The 7,536-nt window shown below is 42.0% G+C and overlaps 1 pseudogene; it reads left to right on the forward strand.

Moving 5' to 3' along the window:
- LOC107593182 (selenocysteine lyase-like) overlaps window positions 1–6,882 on the forward strand; it is a 14,165-nt pseudogene extending 7,283 nt beyond the window's left edge.
- The last annotated feature ends 654 nt before the right edge of the window (window positions 6,883–7,536 follow it).

Here is a 7,536-nt window from a genome sequence, read left to right on the forward strand (position 1 = left end):
GGAAGTGAACTGAGGACCACGGTCCGAGACAATGTCCTCAGGGAGACCGTAAAAACGGAAGACCTGTTCGAAGAGTACCTCTGCTGTTTCAAAGGCTGTGGGGAGTTTACTAAGGGATATGAGACAGCATGCCTTTGAGAAACGATCAATGACCGTTAGGATGGTGGTATAGTTCCTTGACCTGGGGAGATCAGTAACAAAGTCTATAGCTATGTGTGACCATGGCCGTTGGGGAACCGGAAGTGGCTGAAGAAGACCTGGTGGGAAGATTTGGAGACGTTACAATTGGTACACTGACGAACAAAGTTTATGGTATCCGCCTGGAGAGTGGACCACCAGAACCGGTTGGAGATGAGTTGAACAGTGGCTGTAATTCCGGGGTGACCTGCGCTGGGGGAGTTATGGACCCATTGAATCACACGCTGACGACGGCTAGTGGGAACATAGGTACGATCGGGGGAACATTCTGGCGGAGAGGGTTCATCGATCTGAGCCTCTGCAATCTCTATCATAATGTCCCATTGAACAGGAGCGAGAATGAGGCTAGAGGGGATGATGGGTTCCTTGGACGGAGGGATCTGAGCTGCTTTGAACTGCCTGGAGAGAACATCTGCCTTGGAATTCTTTGAGCCTGGACGATAGGTTACCTTGAAATTGAAACGTGTGAAAAACAGGGACCATCTTGCCTGCCATGGATTGAGTCGTTTGGCCGATCTGAGGTACTCGAGGTTATGGTGATCAGTCATCACAACAAAGGAAAGTTTGGCCCCCTCCAACCTGTGACGCCATTCCTCCAATGCTGCCTTCGTGGCTAGAAGTTCCCAATCTCCCACATCGTAGTTCTGTTCTGCAGAGTTGAGTTTACGAGAGTAGAAGGCACAGGGAAAGAGTTTGGGGGGATTACCCTGATGCTGGGAGAGTATGGCTCCAATGCCTGTGTTGGATGCATCCACCTCCACGAAGAACTCTACTTCAAGGTCAGGATGGTGAAGAATGGGCGCGGAGGTGAAGCGTTCCTTTAGCCGTTGAAATGTCCTGGTGGCCGATGGTGACCAAAGTAGCCGTCGCTTCTCTCCCTTTAGCATGGAGGTGAGAGGTGCTGCAATGGTGCTGAAGTCCCGAATGAAATGTCTATAGAAATTAGCAAAGCCCAAGAAGCGCTGGAGTTCCTTTACTGTCGTCGGTTGAGGCCAGTTGAGCACAGAGTGCACCTTCCTGTCATCCATCGCTACCCCCTCAGCGCTAATGATGTAACCAAGAAAAGAGGTGACTGTCTGGTGGAACTCCCATTTCCCAATCTTGGCGTATAGCTGGTTGTCAATGAACCTCTGAAGAACTGCCCGCACGTGCTGCACATGTGATTCCATGGTATCTGAATAGATCAAGATGTCATCGATGTAGACTATGACCCCCTGGTTCAGCATGTCCCGGAAAACATTGTTAATGAAATCCTGGAAGACTGAAGGACCGCAGACACAGATCCTGGGTTATGAACTTGATCTGTCCTGTGCCCAGAGGATGTCCATCTAAGGCTGCCACTGCCACTCGGGATTCACATGGAAAAAGAGGGAAGTTATGAGTATTGGCAAACCCGATGTCAATGAAATTCCCTGCAGCCCCCGAATCTATCAATGTTATGGTCTCTGTGCACTTATCATTAAACGTTAAAGCAATGGGAACTTCTAAACAGTTAATGGAATCAGGAGTGGCACTCACCGTAGCGTAACTTCGAGCGGCAGGTATGGCCGGATAGGCCGCAGCAGAGACAGAGCCGATTCCGCATTCTTCTCTCTCGTTTCTCATTGGTGAGGCGAGTGAAACCAATCTGCATGGGTTTCGATTCAACGGGAGCTGTGGCAGCTGGAGGATACACAGGAAATTGGCACCGTAGCGTAACTTCGAGCGGCAGGTCGGGTAGGACAGGAGGCTCTCATATGGCCGGATAGGCCGCAGCAGAGACAGAGCCGATTCCGCATTCTTCTCTCTCGTTTCTCATTGGTGAGGCGAGTGAAACCAATCTGCATGGGTTTCGATTCAACGGGAGCTGTGGCAGCTGGAGGATACACAGGAAATTGGCGAGGTGGACGTTGTGCCCGCATTAGATTATCAATGCGGATGGAGAGCTCAATGAACTGTTCGAGGGTCCTCCCCTCATCATGGCAGGGGAGCGACAAATGAAACCCGACTATCGTCGGTGGGGTAGAACTGCGGTTGTTGATCTACAAACATGGAGCATTGTAATAAAAAGCCCTTACATCTTTCCGGTGAGCCGTCAAACTTCTCGGGGAGAGCCAGACGTGGGCTGGTCGACGAGTGACTGGGACTGGAAACCGTTTGTGACGGAACGGATGGAGGAATGCTCGGCTCAGGCATGGCGACGCGAAAGGTGCTTGTAGCATCCTCACCATCTCCTCCGTGAGCGCGGTGAGTCGTTGCAGGTGTTGTTGATGAGACGCTAACATGGAGGCCTGGGCAGAAACCTCGGTGGTTAGCTGATAGATCACTGCTGGTTCCGTGGTTGGCGAAGTCTTCTGTAACGAAGAGTCAGAGGCATGCGGATCCATTTGCAGCTTTATTCGAATCAAAGGCAGAGTTAAACAGGCAGTAATCAGTCAACAGCGTCACGAACAGCAGGGATAATCCAGGAGAATAAACAGTAACAGAGCGAGGGTCGGGGCAGGCGGCAGAGAATCACACTAGTACAGGGACAAGACAGGGAATAAACGCTCAGAAATGTAGCCGGGGCAATACACTGTGGTATAAAATAAAGGATTTTCATGCTGGACAACACACTATCCCATGTTGCATAAATAATACCATGGTGCTAAACAGTGTGAAAATGTGTTTCTACAGCCACTGTGCAGGTTTCTCTTTGTGAGGGTCGGTTAGCAGTGACTGAAACGCAGCTTTACACACAACTGCCAGTCTGTATGAAGAGGATCTTGAGACTCCAGTAGCTTTAAACACCTGTCCGCTGCTCAGCAGTGGCTTTTGTACTGCTGGCATTACAATACAGTTCATTTGTTTGACAGAAACTCTCCTTAATAAATCTTTATCTGACCAAGATCTTCTGTGCTCTAAGTCACTCACAAATCTTTTGACCATTCAATAATCTCTATATGCTTTTTGCAAAATATTATTTGTTTTGATGCCTTTTGCAAGACATTGTTTTGTTTCATACTTTTCATCTTCAGAGAGATCTTTCTTCCTCACCATATCGCATGAGAACTGTGACTTGCTTAATAATGTGGAACAACCTCTTTAAGTAGGGTTTCCATTTACCTAAGAAGACTTGGCAAAGTATTGAACAAACCTGTCTGAGATTGTTATCTAGTTATCTAAAAAGATGGTGACACGGAGGAAACAAATTGTTGAATAAAGTCGTTATTTTTGTTTTCTTTGTGCACAAAAAGTGTTCTCGTAGCTTCGTAAAATTACGGTTGAACCACTGATGTCACATGGATTATTTTAACAATGTCATTGCTACGTTTCTGAGCATTGATTCATCAAATTCATCAAAAATATCTTAATTTGTGTTCTGAAGATTAACGAAGCACAGGTTTGGAACGAAATGAGGGTGCGTAATTAATGAAAGAATTAAAAATTTTTGAGTGAACTATTCCTTTAAATATCATTGTCTCCTTGTCATTGTACAGTTGTATTTGGTGTTGCCTGATAAAAACCATAGCAAATGCAAAAATGTTTACATGTAAACAAGCGGGTGTCAGTAACGTAATGTTACATAGCGCTTTGTGTCCTGGATTAACCTGAGGTATTTTTGCTTTTTTTATCTGCTGTTAGAGCGTGAATATGCATTTTAATGCCAAACATTCATCGTGGTGTGAACAGCTCTTAACATTATTAACCCTTCATGTGTCGGTCCTAATGGTGCATGCCGCTTGTGTTGAGCGGTTCATGGAATCCCTGGTGAAAGTCATGTGAGAGGACTTTTACTTCCACTGTATCTTTATTTAAGCTCTCTTTTTTCCCTGGACTTTCAGGCCAATAATCTGGTGTTTCACACAGCCGTGGAGCACTTCAGGAAGAGCAAGACTTCTGCACAGGGAGACACGAACAGCAAGCAGCTAAATGGAAGAGGCTCCCTGCCCCATATTATCATCTCTAGTGTAGAGCACGACCCCATCAAACTCACAGCTAAACACTTGTTGAAAGAGGGCAAAGCAGGTCAACAGGCATATGTTTTCTCTCTAAAACTTTAAATGGAAGCATTGTTCTCTAAAGATGTTGTTTTAGGAAGTGTACAATACTTTAGTTTGCTACTGTATTGCTATCTGTATTAACATATGAATATTACCAAAGATCTTTGTGGTCTGATTGGACCTGATTGGGTTCTCGTTGTTGATGTTACATTTGTGCCCATTTCCAAGGTGACGGCACGGGTGGAGGTCGAGGATGTCATTGCAGCGATTTGTCCCACCACCTGCTTGGTGTCGATCATGCTGGCCAATAATGAGACAGGCATTATTATGGTGAGAATGTTACCTTGATTACAGTCTCAATAATGTATTGAACTATTTCATAGTTAAACAATCACACGACTGTGTTTTGGCCATTGGGACGAGGCTTAATTGTGAGCATGATATTGCTTGTATACATAATTTTATAAACATGATGTTAATAAAGATCAACTTATATTATAGACACAGTATGGCTAGTTAATTTTTGCTCTGCCAATAAAAATACAGTAGTTTTTTTGGCCATGATTTAGCATAAACACTGAAAGTAACCACTGGGATTGTCCTTTCAACAGCCAATTAAGGATATTTGTCAGAGGGTGAGGGAAGTAAACAAACAGAGGGCAGCATCAGCTCCCAGAATCCTCCTGCACACCGATGCAGCACAGGCTATTGGAAAGATATGAGTGGATGCACATGAGCTGGGAGTAGACTATATTACCATTGTAGGTAAGTAACAAGAGACACTTTTGATATATCATCTCTCTCTAAGCGAAGAAAATTAGAGATGGCAATCCTGTCGATGGTATGTTTCAGTTTTATGGCCCTCGAATTGGCGCTTTGTTTGTGAATGATCCTGGAACCACAACTCCGGTTTATCCTCTGTTTTTTGGAGGAGGACAAGAGCGCAATTTCAGACCAGGGTATGACATGGTTTATTGTATGGTGGGGTTTTGTATGGATGATGAATTATTGAACAGAATTAAAACAAGCATGTTACTGATTCTAAAATCAATACTGTTGTTATCTCTTTATTTCTCAGAACTGAGAACACAGCAATGATAGCCGGTCTGGGAAAGGTAAAACGCACTATGTATTATAATCATTTATTTATTACTTAATTTCTTAATTAATGGATTAAATAATTTAATGTTTGTGCATTTAACATGGGTAACATTATTTGTGACCCTGGACCACAAAACCAGTCATAAGGGTAAATTTTTCGAAATAGAGATTCATACATAATCTGAAAGCTGAATAAATAAGCTTTCCATTGATGTATGGTTTGTTAGGATATGACAATATTTGTCTGAGATACAACTATTTGAATATCTGGAATCTGAGGGTGCAAAAAAATCGAACTATTGAGAAAATCGCCTTTAAAGGCACTATATGTACGATTTTTTTATTAAAATATCCAAAAACCACTAGAACAGTGTTATATATTTTGCTGACTTGTGTACTTACATTATCCCAAATGTTCTCTAGCGGTGAAAATGACATATTGTGCCTTTAAAGTTGTCCAAATGAAGTTCTTAGCAATGCATATTACTAATCAAAAATTACGTTTTAATATATTTACAGTAGGAAATTTACGAAATATCTTCACGGAACATGATCTTTACTTACTTTTGGCATAAAAGAAAAATCTATAATTTTGACCCATACAAAGTATTTTTGGCTATTGCTACAAATATACCCCAGCGACTTAAAGGGGTCATATGATGCTGCTAAAAAGAACATTATTTTGTGTATTTGGTGTAATGAAATGTGTTTATGCGGTTTAAAGTAAAAAAAAAAACATTATTTTCCACATACTGTACATTATTGTTTCTCCTCTATGCCCCGCCTTTTTGAAACGCGTAGATTTTTACAAAGCTCATCGGTCTGAAAAAGCGAGGTGTGCTGTGATGAATGAAATGAACAAGCCAAAAGAATGGCTTAAACAACGCCGTAGTCCGCTTGCACGTATAGCGTGACAAATAATTAACTGCACTTGAAGCTTTCAGTAAATTAAAAATGAAACACCCAAAACTGTATATGGCATCATAACGAAGACTAACTATATGTTTATACATGAAATTCTGGAGGGGACGTCGGATGGCGTTGCGTGGTAATGTAATGACGTGTGCCACTATGTACTATAACATGTAAAACGGGAACATGAAAGGAATATTCTAAAAGCAACTCGTGTGAACACCTTAATCGTAATATTGTCTTATTCAGAATAAGGTAAATAATTAGATTACTGATGTCCATGTAAACGTAGTCACTGAAAAAGTTTGAAGTCAATATAATTTCTTTTTTTGTATAAGGACAAGTGTGAATTTTCACCAGTGTAGTATCAAATCCTTAACATTTTCAAGTGTCTAAATAAGTAGAGCACTCAAAAACAAATGTAGCGAACACATCCATCCTGTACGCTGACTGTATAGGCTTGTGCACAAGTGTACTGCACAAGTACACAAGTGTACTGTACTGTCTAGAGTACAGTACATTTAGCGCCTGCTAAATGATTAAATGTAAATGTACTGTGCTCTAGACGGATCAGTACGTGGAAAATCCTTAATGTTTTTTGCGGCAATTTGGTCATGTGCTCTCATTTCCTTAGACCTTCCCATATTCTTCTAAGCTGTGGGATTCCATATCATGTGGCTACCAACGCTTTGAGGATCAGTGTGGGTAGATGTACCTCCCGTGAAGATGTGGACATTGTCGTGGAGGATCTGAGAGACACTGTAGAGCAACTGGAGCGGATGAACTAACACCATGGATATTTTACCTGACTATATATGGATATTGAACTCCAACCAAAAAGGACAAGTTTTATTGAATGTTAAAAATGAAACACCCAAAACTGTATATGGCATCATAACGAAGACTAACTATATGTTTATACATGAAATTCTGGAGGGGACGTCGGATGGCGTTGCGTGGTAATGTAATGACGTGTGCCACTATGTACTATAACATGTAAAACGGGAACATGAAAGGAATATTCTAAAAGCAACTCGTGTGAACACCTTAATCGTAATATTGTCTTATTCAGAATAAGGTAAATAATTAGATTACTGATGTCCATGTAAACGTAGTCACTGAAAAAGTTTGAAGTCAATATAATTTCTTTTTTTGTATAAGGACAAGTGTGAATTTTCACCAGTGTAGTATCAAATCCTTAACATTTTCAAGTGTCTAAATAAGTAGAGCACTCAAAAACAAATGTAGCGAACACATCCATCCTGTACGCTGACTATATAGGCTTGTGCACAAGTGTACTGCACAAGTACACAAGTGTACTGTACTGTCTAGAGTACAGTACATTTAGCGCCTGCTAAATGAT

The sequence above is a fragment of the Sinocyclocheilus grahami genome, unplaced genomic scaffold (assembly GCF_001515645.1).
Source record: "Sinocyclocheilus grahami isolate Dianchi unplaced genomic scaffold, SAMN03320097.WGS_v1.1 scaffold166.1, whole genome shotgun sequence".
Classification (NCBI taxonomy): Eukaryota; Metazoa; Chordata; class Actinopteri; order Cypriniformes; family Cyprinidae; genus Sinocyclocheilus; species Sinocyclocheilus grahami.